The sequence below is a fragment of the Antechinus flavipes genome, chromosome 2, assembly GCF_016432865.1.
Source record: "Antechinus flavipes isolate AdamAnt ecotype Samford, QLD, Australia chromosome 2, AdamAnt_v2, whole genome shotgun sequence".
NCBI classification, from domain to species: Eukaryota; Metazoa; Chordata; class Mammalia; order Dasyuromorphia; family Dasyuridae; genus Antechinus; species Antechinus flavipes.
Window position 1 is genome coordinate 129,049,952 of NC_067399.1, and position 23,715 is coordinate 129,073,666.

Genomic DNA, 23,715 nt, shown 5'->3' on the forward strand with positions numbered 1-23,715 from the left:
AAATCATTTTCTAGCTGTGTGACCCTGGACACATCACTTAATCTCTCATTTTCAAAATTGTAAAGCATTATATCAAGATTAGTTATAATTAGTAGTAACAATTTTCTCTTCTTAATCTGAGGTATGTTTTCTGTACTTTATAAACTCCTGGTCTAAGTTTCGTCCTCTAAGATTGAAGTTAAAAGCTATTTCTTCTTTTTCATGATAGTCCCCAAGTACTTAAAGACCATTATCATGACCTTCCCTATGAATTTTAAAAATTAAACCTATTTGATTTTGTTTTCACTTTTGTTATTTTAAATTTTATTTTAATTGTTAATCTAAACACCAAATTAACAGTCCAATACATAAAAAACTAGAAAAAGAGGATTGTACATGAAACCATGGATCCTTACTATGTATATTTTTAAATGTCTATCATATTAATATGACAGTTTTGGATACTCTTTGAATTTTTCTCCTTTTAAACTTTCTTCTGCTCATTTGTGTATTTTTAAAAGTTTCAATGATGTCTTTTTTTTTCTGTTCTTTTCTTTTTGCATTATCACTACCTTCCCTACAATCTTCACCATGTCCAATTCTACCCCTCCTTCCCCCCCCAATAAAATGTTTTGCTTTTAAGAGGAACAGTCAATCAGAACAAATAACAAATCATGCAAATCATACATTATCCGTTTCTGAAAATATTTATCACATTATATGTTTTAAATTCATCACTTCTCTCTCAAGAAAAAAAAAAAAAAGAATTCTTTATCACCAGTCTGTTGGAGTCATACTTGGTGATTGTATTGATCAGAGATCTGAAGTCATTCAGTTTATTATTTTTAATTTTACATTATAATTAATTTTCACTTTTTCTCCTGGTTCTGCTCAATTTAATTTGCATTGAAGAGTTCATACAAGTTTCTCAGAATTCATTCCTTCTTCATTTATTATAGAACAATAATATTCCATTATATTCATATTTTGTTCAGTCATTTCTCAAAGTATGGGCACTCACTTTGTTTCCACTTCTTCACTATGACAAAAGTACTGCTAAAAATGCTTTTGTATATAGGTCTTTCTCTTGCATTTTTGACATCTTTGGCATATTTGCCTAGAAGAGGTATTGCTGGGGTCAATAGATACATACAATTAAGTGACTTTTTGAATATAGCTACAAATTACTTTCTAGATTTTGTGGTCCAATTCATAACTCTAGAAAGAATGCATTGGTGTCCATGAGCTCTCATAGATATAAGCTTGTTCATATCCTTTTACCATTTTTTCTAGTGGGGAATATCTTTTGTTCTTTTACATTTCTATTAGTTTTATATTTGATGTTGGATATCAGATTTTATTAGAGAAATAAGTTGCAAAGATTTTTTCTAGTCAATTGTTTCCCATCTAATCTAAAAACAGAACCAAAGTAAAAATTAAACAGGTCTGCTTTCTCATCATTTATTTTTATCTCATTGATCTCAAGCAGAGAACATCAATCCATTTGGTTATTATTCTTTTTGACCAAGAGAAAAAAGTCAACCAATGAATATTCTCAGGAATAATTCCTACTCTCAATTCATTCTGAATCTTCTGTAGATGCTTTTGAAAAATCTAAACAAATCAATGACTTCCTCATATATTTACATTAGTCTCTTTAAATAGCTTTCCTCCCCAATTCATCCCACGACCACATCACAAAAGTGTTTTTGTTTCATTTTCAGAATTTTTTTTTTATTAAGAGGTTCCTACCCTTCCTGGACTAACATCTGTTATAGAATTTTAGGTCAGAAAACTCTACCTTCCCTGAAAATTTTGAAATTGACATTTTCTAAATCTAGGATGTTAGATAATATGCAGCTTCTTTTCTTGCTGTAACAAGAATTCTAAAGTTGAAAGGTCTTATGCTTTCCGTTGTTTCTTCTTTAGAAAATAATTCCTTTTTAGTGGTCAGAATCAGATCCAGAGTAACAATTCTCCTTATCACTTCTTCTCATAAAAAGTTATTCATTCACTCAAAAAAACTATTTATTAAATACTCTTTTTAGATAATGTAGATAGAAACATGAAAATTAAGCATCTCCCTCTCCTCAAAAACCTTATATTTTATTGGAATGGAAAATATATAAATTTAAAATACACACAGAGAAATAAAAATGTTTGTGTCATTTCTGCTGCTATGGGAGAGGAGGGCAAACTAAAAATTTGAAACAATGAAGAAAGACTTCATGATGGAAATGGTACTTGGACAGAGCTTTGACAGAAACTAGGGTTTCTAATAATGGGAAATTAGGAAAGTATATTTCAGGTAGAAATGAAGATGAGAAAGACATAGTTATGAGGCATGAAATACATGAGTGGTAAATAGGAGAACTGAATTGGAATATAGTATTTGTGGAGATTAACTTGAAGTATATCTAGAAGAAGTAGACTGGAGTCCAATTATGAAGGGTTTAAATGTCAGAGACAGGAGTTTGTTTTCATACTGGAGGCAAAAGGGACAAAATGGGGCTTTGTAATCAGAAGTGGCTTAATCTGACCAGTATTTTAGTAATATCCATTATATAGAAAATAGAATAATGGAGATCAGTTAGGAATATAGTAGTCTATGTTAGAGGTAATGGAGCCTTATATTTGTGTATTGACTTTGTAAATGTAGAAAACAGGATATATATGAGAGATGCTGAAGATGGAAAACTGACAAGAGTCAACAATTGGCTGGATATGAGAGATAAGTGTGACAATAGAGTCAGAGATGATAATGATTAATGATTAATGATTCTAGAATGCCGGAATGATGGTGATGTTTTCAAAAGAAATAAGGTAGAAAGGGAGTGATTTGTGGTGGAAAGATAATATATTGAACATGTTGAGTTTAATTTGAGTTGGTTATTTCACATCTAATTGGAATTCTTTAAAGATAAGAAACTAGGGATGGCTTTAGGAATACGAGAAGCATTTACATAAAGATGATATTTGATTAAATGGAAGTTAAATAACTCCATTTTTTCTCCATTTTCTCCAGTTGAGAAAATATAGAAAGAGAAAAGAGGAAGCCTTGGGACAGAGTCTTGTTGGACAACCAGAGTTAGAGGCATGATATGGGTGATGATTCAGCAAGTGAGGCTGAAAAGAAATAGCCAGAAATGGGGCAGAAGACCTAGGAGAGAAAACAGGTATGGAAAGTTAGAAAGGAGAGGACATAAGAGAAAATTATCAATAGTTTCATGTGATTCAGAGAATCAGGAAGAATAAAAACTGAGGAAAGATCATTGGAGGTAATAATCAAGGAACAATTGGTAAATTTAGAAGAAACACAGATTGGTTTACAAGTCAGACTCTAGTTATTTGAAATATGACTGAAAGGAGAGAACCTAGAGATTTTGTGTGTAGTTGGCTTTTTCTAGTTGTATTGTGATTTAAGAGAGAATTATAAGATGAGAGTTTAAATGGATGGTATGATTCAGTGACATTTTATTGAGTGAACACTTAAATATACTGGTAGCCTACATAGATGATGTCAGTACAGGGATAGACTAAATATTAGAGAATTGAAAAGGAATGATTGAAATGGAAATAAGCTAGAGGAGATATTAGAGAAGGTTGGTAAATTTCAAGTTCTCCAGATTTCCACCACAAATAGAACAAATTTGCACCTGAAGAAAAAAATAGACTGCTGAAAAACCAAGAAGACTTAGGGCAGAACAGGGATCTTCCAAATATAACCCAAGATCTGAAGAAAGCCCCCAGTCTGAGAATTAACACATGTGAAGTACAAATAGCTCCAGACTAGCTCTGCAGAAACTTCAAGTGGGGAGTCCTAGGGTGAACTGGGCTTGGCTGGAGCCTCAGCAGGGACCTCCAGGATACCATGAGCCCACTGTGGGCCTGTGGGCACTTGCAGGAGGGTAGAACTCTTAGTTTGGTGTTTCAGCTCAGAGGAAGAGTTGAAATAAAGTTGGAGTCACCCTCCCTACCTCAATATTAAAGGTGTTTACGTTGATAGTTCTCATTAAAAAAAAAAAAATGAATTCACAAAGGGAAAAGAAGCCAATCATAAAAACTTACTATGGGACAGGGAAGACTGGGGCTCATTTTCAGAGGAGAATACTGAAATTAAAAAAAAAAAAAGCTTCTTCTCCCCCAAAGAGTAATGTTAAATGGCTCCCTGGCCAGAAAGAATTTATAGAAGAACTCTTTTAAGAATTTAGATGCTACACCACTTGGTGCATATATGTTTAATATAGATAGTGCTTTATTATCCATGCTACCCTTTAGCAAGATATAGTGCCCTTCCTTATCTCTTTTAATTAGATCAATTTTTGCTTTAGCTTGATCTAAGATCAGGATGGCTACCCCTGCTTTTTTGACTTCACCTGAAGCATAGTAGATTTTGCTCCAACCTTTTACCTTTAACCTGCATGTATCTCCCCGCTTCAGGTGTGTTTCCTATAAACAACATATTGTAGGATTCTGGCTTTTAATCCATTCTGCTAACCACTTCCTCTTTATGGGGGAGTTTACCCCGTTCACATTTATGGTTAGAATGACCAATTCTGTATTACTTGCCATCTTGTTAACCCCGGTTTATGCTTTTCTCCCTTCTTTCCCCTTTCCCCCCTTCCCAGTATTAAGCTTGTGAGCACCACTTGCTTCTCACAGCCCTCCCTTTTTAGTATCCCTCCCCCCGCCTTAGAGTTCCTCCCCCTATCTTACCCCTTTCCCTCCCAGTTTCCGTATTCCCTTCCACTTATCTTATTCCTTCCCTTTTCACTTTTCCCTTCTCACTTTTCAATGAGGTGGGAGAAGTTTCACCATAGATTGAATATGTCTTAAGATTTTTCACTTAAAGCCAATTCTGAAGGCAGTAAGATACCCACTATATTCATCCCCCTCCATTCTTTCTCTCAGATATAATAGGTTTCCTTTGCCTCTTCATGAGATGTACTACCCCCACTTTACCCCTTTTCTGGTACAATGTCCTTTCCACATCAATTTCTAGAACAAGGTATACATGTATTCTTTATACATCTATATAGTCAAAATATAGTTCCCAAGATTAATCTTTACCTTTTTAGATTTCTCTTGAGTTCTATATTTGTAGATCAAACTTTTTGTTAAGTTCTGGCTTTTTCATCAGAAATAGATGAAATTTGCTTACTTCATTGAATGTCCATCTTCTTCCCTGGAAAAAGATGCTCATTCTCGCTGGGCAAGTTATTTTTGGTTGCATACCAAGTTCCTTAGCCTTTCGGAATATCATATTCCAGGCCCTTCGATCTTTTAATATAGATGCTGCCAGATCCTGGGTGATCCTTATTGTGACTCCTTGATACTTGAATTGGGTTTTTCTAGCCGCTTGCAATATTTTTTCCTTCGTCTGAGGGTTCTGGCATTTGGCCACTGTATTCCTTGGTGTTTTGATTTTAGGATTCCTTTCAGTGGGTGATCGATGAATCCTTTCAATGTTTATTTTTTCCTCTGTTCCTATGACTTCTGGGCAGTTCTCTTTGATAATTTCCTGGAAAATAGTGTCCAGGCTCTTTTTTTCATCATGTTTTTCTGGAAGTCCAATGATTCTCAGATTGTCTCTCCTGGATCTGTTTTCCAGGTCTGTTGTCTTCCCCAGAAGGTATTTCACATTCTTTTCCATTGTTTGATTTTTTTGGATTTGCTTGACTGATTCTTCTTGTCTCCTCGAGTCATTCAATTCCACTTGTTCAATTCTGATTTTCAGTGAAGTATTTTCTTCACTCACTTTTTAAAAATCTTTTTCTAATTGTCCCATTGAGTTCTTTTGTTCTGGGGAATTTTTTTCCATTTAGCCAATTTTGTTTTCCAGTTCACCAATCCTATTTTTCAAGGATTTTACTTCTTTATCCACTCTCTCTTTAACTGACTTCTCCAGGCTCTTTTGCTAAGCCTCCCTCTCCTTTTCCCAAGCCTCCCTCTCCTTTTGCCAAGCCTCACTCTGCTTTCCCCATTTTTCTTCTAGCTCCCTTGTGAGAGCCTTTTTAATTACTTCTATGAGGTTCATCTGTGCTGAGGAACAGATGATCTCCTCCTTTGGGGATTCACCTGGGGACTGTCTGTTTTTAGTCTCCTCAGGATTTAGAGTCTGCTCTCTATCTGTATAGAAGCTGTCAAGGGTTAAAGTCCTCTTCAGCTTCTTGCTCATTCTGTCTATTAATCAGAGACAAACTACCAAAGAAAAACAGAAAAAACTGGAGTCTTTCTTTGGGGGAGGGGCTGGGTGTGTTACCGAGCTTCCTCTACAGACTGCGGGGGGTAGCAGTGAGGCACTAGCAGGACTGTGCTGCGCCTGCGCTCTGAGATCCCAGAGCATGCTGAGTCACTGTGGGGGGAGGAAAGTGGGGGTGGTGGCCAGGTCCCGAGAGACTCCAGCTGCTTGGGGTTGTATTCTTCAGCCCCGGTGTTTTTAGCTTCTCTGCTGGGCTGCTGACTTGCTGCCGGAGCAAAGTTTCCAGTCCTGTAGCGAAGCTCTCCCCACAGAGACGGCTGGGATCACTCCCCACCCCTTCTCCAGTCTGCTCCCATGCTCTCACTGCCGCTGCCCGCCGCCTGCGCCCAATCTAAAACCGTCCCAGCCCTCCAGTAAAGACAGACCTTTCTTGGCGAATCTCAAGGATGGCTTCTCTTGGTAACTATTTGTGGGTTTTTTTCAGTCAAGCATTAATTCAGAGGCTTGTAATGAAATGGATAGTGAGAGAAAGCGTGGAGCTTACACAGCTGTGTGCCTCCTCTCTGCCATCTTAACCAGAAGTCCATAGAAGAACTCTTTAAAAAAATTTTAAAAGACAATGAGAGACATTAAGGAAAATCCAAGAAAAACAAGAAGATTATATAAAAAATGTTAACCAACTAGAAAAGGAAATAATGAGTGTTAAAAACTAAAATAACTCTTTGAACATTAGAATTGGGCAATTTTGGACAAGAAAACAGATTTAGAGAATGAAAAAGTAAAGCAGAATGTGAAACATTTTATGAGAAAAACAACAGATCTGGAGGACAGAGAAAATATAAGAATAAATGGACTACTTGAAAATTGTGACCAAAGAACCTTGACACAATAATATAAGAGATAATCAAAGAAAATTGTTAAAAATTAATAGAACATAAGGGGAAAGTAGAAATAGAAAAAAAAAAAAAAAGATCCCCTGATCACTTCAAAGGGATCCTTTCTATAAAATACTTAGGCAAATTATTGCCAGATTTTGAAATATCCAGATCAAAGAGAAAATTTTGCAATAAACAACAAAAAAAAAAATTCTAATACACTGGGGCTACAATTAGAATTGCACAGCAGCCCCAATAAAAGTCACAGACACTAGAATCATATATACTGGCAACCATAAGAACTAGGCCTATAGCCAAAAATATCATATAATATTCAGCAAAATTATCCATACTATAGAATGAAAAAAAAAAAAGACCATTCAATAAACTTGCAGATTTACAAGACTTTCTACAATACAAACTCAATAGAAAATTTAAAATGTAAGCAAGCAAAAAAAGGACCCTTATGAACATAATTTTTTGTACTATTACATATTCTTTTTTGAACTGATAGTCACTTATTGTAATATATTTTGAATCCTCCTCAGTTGTTACCATGCCAATGTTTTGTTTTGTTTTATTTTCATTTTTCCATCTTTATTTTTTCTATGCTGTTTTTTTGAATAAACAGAAAATATTTTTAAAATGATTAAAAATGAAAAAGTCAAGTAAGCAAACAATCTTATATAATAATTGAATCTATTCAAAAATGTAATTGCTGGCCTTAAGAGGAAGGGAATTTCCTCTTCATTGGGGATTACTGAAACAAAGACTGGACAGAGGATCCCATAATGTTTTTTTTCCCCCATGTATACACTGGACTAGATAACTACAGAGCTCCTTTAAAATAGTCAAATATATGATTCTGTAAAATAGGGTCAAGTAGAGAAACTGGTATTGGCAAGAGTTTCTAAGGGTTAAAGCAAGACAGAAAAAAAATGATGTTGGTTTCAAGATAATTGAGACATACTACAGTGGTGATCAATGAACTTGCAAAGATTCTATTTTTTCTTGACTTCTCTGCAATATTTGATACTGTTGTCCACTCTTCCCTTCTATGTAATCTTTCCTTCCTGAGTTTTCATGATATTTCTTTTTAATTTTTCTTCTTATCTGTCAGAAAATTCATTCTTCTTTAAAGGTTCATTAACTATATCCTTTCTTCTGTGCAAATGGAAACTACAATACTCTGTGTTGAGTATATTCATTTTCTATATATTTTCTCTCTTGATAATTTCTTTTAAATTTCATTTTAATCTATGGAATAAAATAAGCATTTCTATAATGATAAAAAAGATGATTGCACATGAAGCTGCTGATGTACTATGTTTAACTTACTATTGCTTTCAAATACACAACAAAATTATCACATAAACTGATATATACATATATATATTTATATATAATTATTCTATGCAGACTTCTATTTATCAGTTCTTCTTCAGTGTTTTCTTTGGATATTGGTAGCATCTTTCTTCCTATGTCCTTTATAGTTAATTAATATATTCATAATAGTTAAAATAATTTTTCATAATGGTTCAAATAACTTAATCACTCAAAGATCTTCTTAACAATATTGCTGTGACTCTATAAAATATTCTTTTTGTTCTATTCATTTTGCTTTTCATTATTTCATGCTTATTTTTCCATGTTTTTTTTTTTCTAATATCATTGAGCTTACCATATCTTATAGCACAGTAATATTTCATCACAATCATATACCACAACTTGCTCAGCCATTCTCCAATTGATGGACATCCCTGAATTTTCTAGTTCTTTGTCACCACAAAGAAAGCTGATGTAAATATTTTAGAACATAAAGGTTCTTTTCCTTTTCCTATAATTATCTTCATAAACAGACCAAGTAATGCTATTGCTGGGTCAAATAACTTTTTAGGGATAATTCTAGATTGTTCTCCAAAATAGTTGAAGTAGTTTCCAATCTCACCAACAATGATTAATATTAAAATCTGATTTTTTTTTTATCATTTTAACCACTTTGGTAGGTGTAAAATTATATCTCAATGTTGTAATAATTTATATATATTTTTAATCAATAATGTTCTCTTGGTAATCTAATCTGCTGTCATGAATCTCTATCATATTTATGCAGATCTTTTCCTGATCTGGATAATTATCCCTTATTTGATTGAATTTCACATTTTTTGCTATAAGAAAAGAGACACACATTGGCACACTGTTGGTGGAGCTATGAATGAGTCCAGCCATTCTGAAAAGCAAATTGGAATGATATACAAAGTGAGATTGGAAGTGAGGTTCCTTTTGAGATATCTAAAGTATTACTAGGCTTATACCTAAAAGAAAAGAAAAAAAGAAAACAAGAAGCTTATATAAAACAAGCAGTATTTGTAGTTGTTTTTGTGTTGGCAAAAACAAATTAATAAAACACAAGAAAAAAACAGAAACTAAAGAAATGCCCAACAACTGGGGATTGCTGAACAAATTATAGTGTACTAATATGATAAAATGCTGTTGTTATAAAACATGCGGGGAAAAAAGTGTATTTTTAAAAGACACAAATTGGCTAATTTGAACTGATGCAAACTGAAATCAGCATAACAAGAAAAATAATATTCAAAATGAGTAATATTGAAGAATTATGTAAGTTGACAAAAATGAAATGGAACATAGTAAAGTGGTAAAACAATAATATTATAAAAGCAAACAACTCTGAAAACCACAAGAATTCTACTTAACATGAAGCCTTATAGAAAGGTTATGAAATTAGGGTACAAAATGAGAGTTTTTTAAAAAAATGGACAGTGAGAGAATTTGTTTTGCTTGATTATGCTTATGTTTCCTCTTGTTGTTTTTTCTTCCAGTGTGGCTGTGGATAGGAGAGAGAAAAAAATGTTTTCTTTTAATGAAAAATAATAATTTTAAATGAATAAGAAGTTATGGTCAGATAAATGACTATAAGACATCTTAATCAAAAAAAGTGGAGTATTTATGGATGATAATAAGATCAAGGTTATGATCATGACTGTCCATGGCTGAGGCAAAATAAAAATGTTGGTAATAGGAACAGAGGAGATGACAAACTGAGAGGTCACTTTCAGAGGACACCAACATTATAAACTGAAGTACCTAAGTATAAATGCAGGAATTGGGATTGAAACAAATATTTAGATATTGGAGCCCTTTGAGAAAGAGGTAAAGTGATCTGTAGCATACTAAATGATGGCAGCAGTAAGAGATTCTGGAGGTAGAAATGGGGGAATAGAGTAAGCCTATTCATCTTTTGGGTCATATATACAGTACTGTTGACAATGGACAGAAATATAGCATATTCTGGAAAAAAAAAATTGGTCTCCATGAGTGTCACAAGATTAGAAGAGTAAGAAAAGAAAAAAATGTCCAAGATGGAGTAGAGCTTATTAATGTTAGAAGAGATTTCTAGAGTAACAGGGAAAGAGGGATTGAATTAGGTAGAACTTTGGGAGAGTTAAGAATGAGCTTGATGGGTATGAAAACTGAGAAGTGATAGTAAGATACACTTAGGTGTCAGGAGATACTACAATGCCAGGTTGAGGATAAGAAGTAGGGTTTGCAATATGGAAATATAGGATCTTTGGAGTGTGGCTCCCACCCTTCAGAGAGCTAAGACATCAAAGAACATATCAGTTCTCTTTCAGAGTCTAGCAAATAAGGCATTTACAGTGAGATAATACATATTAGAACTCAAAAAAGTGCTATATAAATGCCAGATACTGTTATTGTTATTTCCTCATGACTGTAAGTTCTAAAATGCATGCTTCCTGAACCACATTTTTATCTATTATGTTTTATATAAATAAGGAATATATTTCCAGAATTGTATTGCAGTCAGGAGTTCCATCCAACAGTGTATGAGTTCTGTCTATGAGATCAAATTTGCCTATTTATATTAAAATCTATAGTTCTTACTTATTGGCAATCTGTGCATTTGTATACAGATTTCTGAGGCAATGTATTGGCTCTTTTGACAATTTTCAGGGATTTCTGTCATATTATTGACTGTAGCTACTCATATTCTTTTTTCTAAGTAGGAACTGTTTCCTAACATATCCAGTTTGTTAGATTTGCAGTGGGACATTTTGTTTTCCCTCATTTTTAATTTAAAATCTTTATTCAAAGCCTTTTTCATTAAAATTGCAAGATTACAGGCAAATATATGCATATACATACTCCCAAGAGACTTTCATTAATACAATTTAGGCTATGGCCAAAAATCTAAATCTCATCAATTATCAGAAACCATTTTCTATCTATTCAACTGCCAAATTATTATAGAAATCGCTTTCTTCATGACAGCAGTTAAGAAAGAAATGGCAGAGAGGTATAGATAGTTTGCTTTCATCAGACAATAACACTAATGCTGGAGTGTTGACCACAGTTTACAAAGCACATATATATTCTGGAAAGCATCCAGATGGCAAACCGTATGGTGAAGTGGCTTATTTTTATACAGTATGAAGATTGATTGAAGAAATGCTTAGCACCGAGGAAAAGAATCAGAAAGATATGATATTTTACTTTTTTTGTTTGAAGGTTTATCATGTAGAAAAAGGATTAAACATATTTTTATTTGGCCACATTAGGAAGAATCAGGAAATATGAGTGGAATTTAAAAAGAATCAAATGAAGACTTGATACCAGGAAAATCTATAATTAGAGCCCCTCAAAAATAAAATAGCTACATTGGGAGGTTGGGGGGAGGTTTCCCTTCATTGTATGTCTTCAAACAGAATCCTGATTATTACCTGTTGGGTATATTATCATGGAGGCTTCTTTTTGGAGTATGAAGTAAATTGACTTCTGAACTTGCCTCTCAACTTTGAAGTTTGGTAAGTCTATGTGAATCTGGGTTCCTGAGGTTTTCAATTTACTTCACAAAACTTTACATTCCTTAATAATAGCTATCTACTTTTGCTATGTAGTATAATTTGTCATTATGTTAATCTCTAGAAGTGGTTAATAGTCTGAGGTTTGATAGATCTTAGTATATTCTCAATCATATCTTGGTTGATGCTGTAAGAAGGCAGTAGATATTACTATTAATGCTAGGAATGCTAGGTGGGAAAAACATTATAGTGGTTTGTCCTTCTCAGCAAGGGTACCAAACACCATTCCTCCCCTCCTTTTCCTTTGGGTACTGCTGTTTGAGTTTTAGTCTGATGGCTCATAATTAATCTATATTCTCCTTAGAGATAAAGTACTTTCTTCCTTCTCACTTGAGTTCAGCAACCTCCCCTCCCTAATACACTGCCCCATCCCCAACCCTCATCTTTTCAGAAGAGCTTCATGCTATTCCTACCTTTTTAATTTAGCTCCAACTTTTTAGTGATCTTCATTACTTTTTATCAGTATCTTACTTTTGTATCTTCAAATATTCCAACACAATCCAAGATTCCTTTTGCTTTTTAGATCTGCTTTTCCCCTTTAAAATCACCTTTACTCTCACTTTAATTTCTCTCCCTCAAAAATACTTTATTCTATTTTATAACTTAAAGAATGGGGAGACATTCTATCAGGCCTTCTATATTCTCTTCTAGAAGGAAGATCAGACTGCAATTTGAGTGTACATATCAGTTACCTAGCAATGGCAGAAAGACAAACATCTATAAAAGTCACTACAAATTCTTCATTGCTTTCCATAATTGGGAGTAATATCATCAATCCCATGACCTTACCGGTAAGTGCTGTAGTCATTTTCCCAACCAAGCTTCTGTGGCAAGCGGTCTGTCAGACAAACTTATTCATAGAGGATATTCACATGGATAGGGAGACCAGACTTTATTCTCCAGGGGAATCACACTTTAAAGGGAACTACTTGCACTTGTACCACTTTGTTAGGTTAGAAACAACTGAGCTTAGCATGTATTTGAATGAATAAATGAAACAAGAATTCATTAAAATAGGAAAGTACCAAATCTTATTCTTCTCTGCTACCTACATGCAGAGTGAGCCCCTCTTCCACTTAGTCCCTCTGTGCTTCTTCCTTTAGTGATCTTTTGCTGTCATTTCTCTGCCCACTAAGGCTGGTTGGTCTGCCAGATTTTCACCTATTAAAAGGTTAGCATTCTAGTATATGTCTTACAATTATGATTATGTTGCTGTCTTATCTCCCCAGCATTCAGACAGTACAACTCTTACCCATGTTAGCATCTATCACAGATTTAGAAAGTTTAGGAGACTACCTCATTCTGTCTATAATGCCTTTTCATCCTCCCTTATTCTACTTCAGTGAATTCCTTTGTAACAATTCTGACCTTCTTAAATATGGCATATCTTTCTAAAGGTAGCCTTTTTATTTCCTCCTTGATGCTGCTATTGGGATATAAATCTAGCACATGACTAATAATATCTATAGACCCAACAAAACATCAATAAATTATTTACTTCAACTAATTGCCTATTACACATATAGTACAACTTTTATTATTCCCATCTTACAGTTAGAATGTACAGAAATATTCCATTTTCCTCATACCTTTAAAAGTACTGCTGACTTCAGTCTTGCTTCAAACCCATAGGAACTTTTGTCTTAATATCTTAGTGTTGTCCTTCCCCCTTCCCACGCCATTAAATGTGCCCTAAAAAGTTAATCTGAGAGCAGATATAAGACATTGTCCTTAACCCTATCATCACAAAGACAAAATTTTAAGTTTTCATTATGCTCAAGGAAATTAAATATAGTAAAATTGTAGTGGTCTCATAGGTAAATGAAGATGATATATAAAAGAATAAGATAAGTACAAAGGAAAGTTCCTGGCAAAGTGCTATGAAACTATCAGGGCAGAAATTGGTTAACTAAACTTTTAGGTAAAAGCAGATTTTCACCCTTTTCTGTTTCATTGTTCCGCTGATCGAGCCTTGCAGTCTAAAGAGTTCACTGCTGAGTTGCTCCATGCTTTTCTGCAAAGCAACATATGAAAATGAATGTTCTATTTTTCTTAAACATGGCAAATAAATTCAGCAAGGAAGTATTTGAATAATCTCAGGCCACAAAGATAAAACTTACTGTTTTCAAGTTAAATTTCCCCCTGGGATTGGCATTAAGGAAGAATTAGGTTTGCATTAGGCAAGCTTTGCGGGATGCCCTGATAATGCCTTTGCAATCAAAATGTAATTACAAAATAGGGATGGTTAAATTGGGGAATATTTTTGTTTTCAACATGAATTGTAACAGTGGAACATGCAAATGCATTAAGGAGATGATGGCAGACTAGATCTCGACTTGCTTACCCAGCTGAGAGGCTAAACACAGGCCAATCTGAAACAATAAACAGAAATAAATAAATCAGAAGATAGTTTCCCAACTGTCAAGAAGCTTCCTAACATCACTGAAAAGAAATGACTTGCATTTCAAAAATAAGGTGTCATGCTGTTCTACTGCACAGAGTGAAGATGACAGTTTCTAATCTTTTTGTTTGTTTTTGTTTCTTTTTGTGTGGTTTACTTGTTTCATTATTCATGCCGCAGGTTCAGTTTTTGGATCCCATTCAGTCTTTTCCCATGCCTCAATTTACTAGTCCGTATTATCAATCCTAAATGCCTTGCATCTCAGCTAAGGCCTGATTTTCTCATGGCAAAGGTTTAGAGGATTTTAAAGGGTTTGGGGTTTTGTTTTTTAAAGATGGGTTGAGAGAATTTTCATCACATCTGCTGATAATTTCCACTACAGTGAGTACCAGAAACATATTCCACAGTTCCTGACTCAGGTGTTCCTTTTCTAGCCAGAGGCCCAGCCAGTTTTCCAGTCAGCATTAGGAAGATTGAGCTTCCAAAGGGCAGCACAGAGGGAAAGCCTTGCTAACGAAGCAAGATGTGTTGTGCTCAGCAGCTTTGAACAGTGTTGCTGATGAAGAAAAGGGGATGCAAAATGTAAGATGTGGGACATTGTAGAAAGGGAGGCATGGGGCAAATAATTGCTTGCTTGTAGGCTAGATGTGATCCTTTAGGTCAACAAGGAGACCATATGGTAACTCACCTACTACAGGACTTATCTGTGCAAAGTACAGCATATTATAAATAAGCAAAGTTTGGAAAACTTGTAATACAGACATGTTCTAGATGGGAAAATAAAGCTTAGCCAAATTCAGGAATACTTTTAAAGTAAGAGAAGGAAAGTGAAATATCTCTTATGATTTTAACATATATAAGATAAAGATAGTAAGAGGTACATTACCTATATTTTATGAAAATATATGAAGGAAATGTTTTAATAATCATAAAGTGCTTTTCTAAATGTGTCATAATAATAACAATAATAATTTTTATGTAGCGTTTACTATGTGCCAGGGCCTGTGCTAAGCGTTTCATTACCAGCTCATTTGATCTTCACAACTCTGGGAAGTAGATTATGTTTTCCATTTCTATTATTATTATTATTATAGAACAGATCATTGTCTAATAATAATTTGTGGCATTTATTTATTGTATGAAGGTTTGCAAAATACTTTACATGCTTTCTCCCATTGCATTCAGGGCCATCTTCAGATGTCCTGATTTCTAGCTGAGCACTGAATCCAGATGGTTCTGGAGGGGAAAGTGAGCCTGGGGACTCTGGATAGACCTCCCCACTTAAATCCGATTCACTTGCATGTCATAATATCACATAGCACGGTCTTGTTTGAGAATGAAGAACAAACAACATACTTACTAACATTTCTAGAATATTTTTTAAAGGTAGCAAAATGTTTCATATTTATTATCTCATTTGTGCTACATCACAAACCTGGGAGGAAGATGCTATTATTATCATCATTTTCGGCGGAGGAAACTGAGACAGAAAAAGATTTAGTGACTTCCCCAGAATCACACAACTTGTAAGTAACTAAGCCATGGTCAGAATTCAGGTCTTCCTGGCTCCAAGTCCAATGTTCCATCCATAGCACCAAGTCATAATGACACTTTTGGAATGATTACCTGTAGTTACCATCACTTAAGGTATTGTGCCCCTAATAGCTCCTTCCTCTCTCCAGTTCACTGTGTGCTAGAATTTTTCACATTGCCTCTGGTGGTGAGATATCCATGTGGCCAAAGGAGAAAGTAAATATGCAAAGAGCATGACTCTGGAGTCAGAAGACAGGTTCAAACAGTGTCTCTGACACTTAGTACATGTGTGCCCTCAGACAATCCACCCATCTTTTTGGGTCCCAGAATTAAAGGGGCTGGTCCAGGGTTATAGTAGAGCCAGATCTAACATGTTTTCAGAACTGATTGTCAAATTGTCAGTCTGATCATTTACACTTTAAAAATTGACAGTTTCAATATATCAGGACTTGATTTGTTGTTTCTAGACTAAAGAAAATCTTGCAGATGCAGATTAAACTTGAGAGGGTGTGTGCATACTTTTCCCAGGGCACTTATTAAATACTTACCAGCACACCCTTGTATTATTCCATAAACATTGCTTGAATTCAGCAGGAGTACAGCAGAAGGCACGGAGAATGAAGTTATTACCAGACCAGAAGCATAATGAATGTAGGATGATGATAACAATAATAATAATAACTGGAATTTTATAGTGCTTTAAGGTTTACAGGCTCTCTTATATCTTCTCTCATTCAAGCACTAGTATACCCCAGGGTTGGTCTATATGACTTATCATGTCCCTTACAGTTAAAAATCTATCATCCAATATGAAATCATTTCATAAACTAAGCAAATATAAGACATTATTCAACTCTTTTTTCTTCAGTCTTCTTTCATTGTTTCTTTTGCCATTGTTATAGTAAAGACTACATTTTTTTTTGTCTCTCCTGTTAAGCAGATGACTTCCCCCTGTTTCCCGTAGGTATTTTGGGAGACTCTTGGATAATTTGATATCCCAACCAGATGAGAAAAGAAGAACTGTGGTGTACGAAAAAATAATTGTGGAAAGATTGGTCTGCTTGTCAAGCCTCCAGATGTGCAGTAGATGCTGATGTGGACATGGATAGTAATGAAGAAGGGATCTTGAATACAGTGAAAGACTATATCGTCATTTTTGTCACCTTTGTTTTCCTCATCATTATCATTTTGTTCAGAAACATCAAAAAAATGGGAGGAGGCAGACTTGAGAAAAGCAACTAAACAAACAAACCTGGTGTAGGTAGAGACCTTGTGGCTCAAGAGCGGAAGAAAGGCTGGAAAATTTATGAAAAAACAGCAACAGTTCAGCATGATTGATTCACTTTGCTTACCTTTTCACTTCTGCAAAAGGTAAAGATCAAGCATCCTTTGATTTTAATCATGGAAACCAAGAAGAATATAGCTGTAATTCTTGATTCTTCCAAATGTGTGGATCTGACTCTTGTCTTGTCCTTTCATTTTGTTTTGTTTTTGGATGGGACTTTTCATTTCATTGAGGTAGGAAACTCTGAATAAGAAATGTCCCTCTACAAATGAAAATCAGCATCTGCTGTACAACTTAGACTCTTCTTGAGACATCAAGAGGTCACTTGATTTGCTCTATCTCACACAGCCACAGTGTATTAGAGGCAAGACTTCCTTTTTTTTATTATTATCATAGCTTTTTATTGACAAAACTTATGCATGGATAATTTTTCAGCATTGACCCTTGCAAAAACTATTGTTCCAACTTTTTCCCTCTTTCCCCCCATTTTCCTCCCCTAGATGGCAGGTAGTCCCATACATCTTAAATAAGTTAAAATATATGTCAAATACAATATATGTATACATATTTATACAGTTATCTTGTTGCACAAGAAAAATCAGATGTAGAAAGAAGGTAAAAATAACCTGGGAAGAAAAACAAAAATGCAAGCAAAGAACAACAGAAAGAGTGTTGTGGTCCACACTGATTTGCCAGTGTTCTTTCGCTGAGTGTAGCTGGTTCTGTTCATTACAAATCAATTGGAACTGATTTGGATCCTCTTATTGCCGAAGATAGCCATTTCCATCAGAATTGATCCTCATATAATTTAAATTGCCTTCTTGCTGATTATGAGCAAATTCCTCCCGTATTCCATAGATTGCTAACATCTTATTTTCAATCACATGATTGATTCATACAACTTCCTTTTTACAAATCTAGATATAACGATGGAAAGGAACTTTGCATAAGACTAAATTCCGATTTTACAGATAAAAAAGGTGAAGTTTAAAGATAATAACTGACTTGTACAATGCCCCACTCATGTACTAACTGGTAGAGAAAAGGTTTGAATTTGGGTCCTAGAACTTTAAAATGTGGGTTTATTCTACTGGGCTGCACCTACATCCTCTGGGATAGTCTCCAATGGCTTGAATTTTCTCAAATTAGATAAATGCAAGTTGAGGAGATAAGCTGGTAAGAGAACCCATAGAGGCCTAAAAAGTTGAAAGCCTCCCTAGATTTAAGGTGATGAAACAATGCCTCACTATACAAGGAGTAAACCAGGGAGAATGATCCTGAAGCATCCATACTCTCATTGCTTAAGCTGAGCCTTGGCGCACTGTGTCTCCAGGTCAACAACTCCCTGAATTCTTCGTGTCTATTTAAATCTCCATTTACCTTTTCTTCTACTTCTTACTTGAGAAGTGGTCACAGCAAATAGAGGGGAAAATAGATTGTGAGCTTTTGAAATGTGTTTTTAATGAGAGGGTTTTCATATGATTGAAAGCACAATTTAAAAAAAAAAAAAGAAATGAGCTCTGCTAGGGCTGTATTCCTCATTTCATCTTCATTTCCCTGCTCCTCGTCAGCTGTGTGTGCAGATGCTGAAATGCTGTTTGTTTATCATGGGGCTGAGAAGATTTATGGTTGGGTGCATGTACAGGCTGCCTTTCCTGCTCTCTTGGCACTCTTCCTGAGCTGCACAGCACGGGGGACACTTAAACATGCTTAATAGGGAAGTCTGTCCCACATGTTTCCCGTAGCTCTCATCTGGTTATTTTTCAGCTTCTGCTTTGGTTGAAGTTAAGGTAATTACAAAGTTATTATTTGTCATTTTCATTATCTTTGGGTCAGAAAGACATCTGCTGAAATGCAACATCATCTGTCATCGCTGCCAGCTGGTCGTCAGGCGCAGGAATGGACATAACAAATGAGGCGGTAGCGGTTGTCCTTTCTGGCCGGTCATATTTGTTTGGACATTTGTACCTGTTTCTGCAGTGACCCTGTAATGAGGACTCATAAAGGTCAGGTCTTCTCTCACTGTAGGTAGCAGTGAGACACAACAAAACCAGGACCACGCTTTAAGGTTTAAGGTATTTTTAGGCTCCCCCACCCCAAAAAAGACATGTACTTGAGATGTAGTCTACTACCCTTTCTATTAAGTCATCTTCTTCCTTCTCTGATTTCTAAAAGATGAACTGCTCAGAGTGAAGTTCAGGGGGAACAGCCATGAGTTTCTGGTGTTTGAAGTATCCACCAATAAAATATATCCCATGTATAACTTCTCTGCCTGAATATACAGAAAAGATTTCCCTCTTTATGATGTGATATGGAATGACTCTACTCAGGATTCCTTGTACTAAAATATGCACTTCCCATATTGTCTTTTCAAAGACATAGGTGATTGTCTTGGTTTTCTTGATTCCAAAGTTTAACTATGTTAAAGCCCCTTTAAATACTCATTATTACTGGGATGTTTGAATCTAGTTGATGGTTTATTCTATATCTGAGCTTGGACAAGTGAACATCTCTGATCCTGACTTTTCCCAAAGTCCCTTCAAGTTCTAAACAGATGATCTTTTAACATAAAGACATATTTCAGTGGCTAATTAGCTAAGAAAATAACCAGAGAATTCTAGAATCATAGCATTTTAGAGTTAAAAAGGACATCCATAAGAATTCAAGTGGATCAGCTTTTGCCTAAACAGATAGTCCTTATGGGCCATCCATGGAAAACTGACAACCAATTCCTATTTAAAGATCTCCCCACTCACCTTTCTAGGAAGTCCATTTCACTTTGACACTATTTTAATTATTGGGACATTTTCTCTCTAAACTGCAATCTTCTTCTCTGTACCTTCTAGCCTTAAATTTTATTTTTTCTCTGGGTCCAAGCAAATCAACCCCACCAAATACTTGAAGAACTATCCTGAACCTCCAGCCTGGCTTATAATATAGACATTCCTACTTCTTTCCATTAATTCTACATGGCACTATCTGGAGAGCTCCAGCCAGAAGTGATGTCATACCAGGCATTCTTATCCCTTTTCTGCTCAGAACAACATGAAGCTCTACCCTAAATTCTCAGCCAAACTTCCCTTTCTCTCTTTTTTTTTTTTTTTTAACTTGGCTGGAACTGAATTCTAACCCCCTCAATGGCAGAGATGACCCAGATTGCTAAATTCACCTACACCTTTAGGTACACTTCTCTTCCCTACTTTGCCCTTGTAGTAGTGAGTGATCACTTATTTCCATGCCTTCTACTATGAAGGGCAGATACCCCAATGCAACCTCAGGGCTCCTATACCTCTCCATGTTCTCCAAAACTAAAATCTCTCTATTTGGTTAATTTTCCTAACTGGAGATTGAGTTACTTTCAAATAGAGACTTTTCTTTTCTGCTTGTATATTCAGTGGCTAGTGGAATGATGGACATAAAGTAAATGCTTAATAAATGTGTTTTTCAGTCAGTCAGCTAACATATTCTTATTTCTTATTATTCAATTGGGGTTGAGTCACACAGCTTGTAGTGTCTTAGACCACAGTTGAATTCAGATCTTCCTGACTCTAGGGCTATATACACTATACTACATAGCTAGCCCCAGCTAATATTTATGTATCAGGGACTCTGCTGAGCCCTGAAGATACAAAGCAAAAAATATATATATATATATATATATATCTTTGTTCTTAAGGAATTTAAAATCAATTGAAAGAGAAAGCACATACAAATCAGAACAGAGAAACTAAAAACAAAGGGAAGCTTGTAGGGAAGATAACCATATAAGAGAAGTCTCTGGCAGCTGGGGAAACAGGAAAAGCCTCCTGGAGGAAATGAGACTTAAAACTAAATGTTAAAATTATCTAGTATTCTGAGAGCTGGGGCTTGGAAAGTAGAACATTCTAAGTGTAGACAATAGCCAGTGAAAAGGCATGGAGACAGAGTGTTGTATCAAACTAACATGAGGAGGGCCAAGATGGCTGGATTATAAAATTAATGGATTAGATTGTAAGGATATTGGAAAGTCATGAAAGGGGAAAGTTTGAATGACAAATAGAAGAGAGTCTATGTGATTTTGGAGGTAATTAAGAACCAGCAGATTTTACTGGACACTGAGATGACATGGTTTTGTGTTTTATGAAAATCAGATTGCTTCATATGGATTGCAGTGGAGAAGGATGTCAATCAGGGATACATAATAGAAAGCTATTGTTGTAATAGATCAGACAAGAAATGAAGAAGGACTAAACTAAGGTGTAATGTAGTGAACAGAAGGGACATATGCAAGAGATGCAATAGCAAAACAGGTGACAGGATTTGCATTTGGTTTGATAGTATAAAGGTTATCATTAGCATTTACATTTACATTAAGATTTATAAAGCTTTTTGCCTACTTTATCTCATCTGATTGCAACAAGAACCCTACCCTGGAAGGTAGGGCTATCATCCCCATTTTACAGTTTCAGAAAATGAGATTGACAAACATCCAATGACTTGGCCAGGGTCACTAGGCAGCTAAGTATCAAGGGCAGGCTTTGAAGCCAAGCATTCCTGCCCGAGACCATGCTTCTACTGGTTTCATCCCCAAAGTCTGCACACATGGACACGCAGGATGAGCAAGGGGGGGGCCAAAGATGACGGTGATTTCCAGTCTGGGTAACAGGAAGGATGGTGGTCACTTTGACGATAATGTGGAAATTCAGAAGAAAGGGTTTTTAGAGAAAAGGGGACATTCTGTTTTGGACATGCTGAATGTGGGCCTCTACACAACATATTGTTTGGAAAGTATAAGAGAGCTGGCACTTGGGCACTGCATGTGTAAATATTGAGATCAGCTTCATAGGCATGATAATTCAGCCCATGGAAAGTGATGTGACCACCAAGTAAGGGCATGGAGAGAGAAAAGAGAAAAGGCCCCTTCCCTTCCCCTTCCCTCCCTCCTCCACCCCTCCCTCCCCCACCCTCCCTCACCCCCCCTTCACCAAGAGCAGGGAGTAAAGCCAGCCAGGGGAAAACAATGTCACAAAAGTGAAGAGAAGGAGTAAACCTCAACCAAATGCCTCAAAGAGGTCAGAGGATGAGGAAAACATTAAGTGATGATGAGTAACGAGAGATTTCTGTTGGATGATCAGTGAGGGTGAGAAGAAGGAAAGAGGGAGAAAAAGAGGAAGCCCTGATTGTAGATGGATTTCTCAAGGGTTTTAACTGAGAAAAGGCGGAGACACGTGAGGTGTTTGGCCAGAGGGGTGGAATTTTTGTTTATTGAGAAGTTCAACTTGTTTATGGCAGTAGAGAATAGTGGATGGGCTGAGACTAGAGAGAATGGGATGGCAGAAAGGGTGATCTTTTGGAAAAGATAAAAGGAAATCAGATTAAGGGTCTATATGGAGCTACTGACCTTGGCATACAGTAGGATACTTCATCAACAGAGACTGGAAGTAAAGAAGACAGACACTGGGGATCAATGTCAGAAGGATGTTGGTATAGGGAAAAGGGAGCTCTCTCAGTGTCCTCAATTTAGGGATGAAGTATGATGCAGGGTCCTCAGAAGGCTGGAGGAGAAAGTATTGTGAGAAGCTTGAGGAAAGAAAAAAATGTAATGGTTTGGGACAGCGTATCAATGAAAGAAGTTGGCTTTATTCAGTTGAAAATCAGTCTAGTTGTTAAAATGACAGGAAAAGGAAAAAAATGCATAGACAAAAGAAACAAAATTTAATATTTTTACAGATATAGTAATTTACTTTAAAAATCTAAAGGGTCAAATCTGAAAATTAATTGAAACAATAAATCCATCAAAGTTTTGGGATAGAAAATAAATGTGCAAATATCATCAGCATTCCAATAAATTACCAAATAAACCCAACAGGAAGAGGTAGAAGGAGAATTTACATCTAAAATAGCTGTAAAAACTATAAAATGTTTCAGATATATCTACCAAGATTCATCCAAGAACTATATCAATGCAACTATAAAATGCTTTTTGCAGAAGTGACTTAAATAATTAAAAAAAAAAAAACCGTTAATTGTTCATGGGCAATTTGAACCAAAATAACCAAAATGGCAATACAATTTAAATTATTTTACTTATTCAGTATTTTATTAATCCAACTACCAAAGACAGTTTAGAATAACAAAAATAGATTTCTTGTGGAAGAACAAAAGGACAAGAATAACAAAGAAAATGAATATTTTAAAAGTCAAAAGAAAAATAATCTATCAGTTTCAGATCTCAAACTGTCCTAAAAATCAACAATTAAAATTAAGTGCTAAAAATTAAAAATTTAAGGGGAATAGATCAGGGACAAAATAGCAAAAGCAAAAATGTGTGGTAGAGTTTTCTTTGGAAAATTAGAAGATATCAGGAAGTGGAAGGTCTTACTAATTTTTAAATAAAGGGGGAGTAGGGCTGGACAGTAATCTATCAGAGATTAGGTTTAGACTAAAATATAACATATTTAAAGGTGAGCTCAAAATGAATACATAATATCACTATAAAAGGCCACATCATTAAAAGGGGATTGGGGTGAGAAGGAAAAATTACTTTTCAGGTCTAT

General features: G+C 35.4%; 1 long non-coding RNA gene across 1 annotated transcript; it reads left to right on the forward strand.

The window, feature by feature from the left end:
* Window positions 1-12,660: 12,660 nt before the first annotated feature.
* On the forward strand, window positions 12,661-19,442 carry LOC127552392 (uncharacterized). The gene is made up of 3 exons (XR_007951358.1): window positions 12,661-12,751; window positions 16,859-17,265; window positions 19,016-19,442. It is a non-coding gene; the product is annotated as an uncharacterized LOC127552392 (long non-coding RNA).
* Window positions 19,443-23,715: the final 4,273 nt, after the last annotated feature.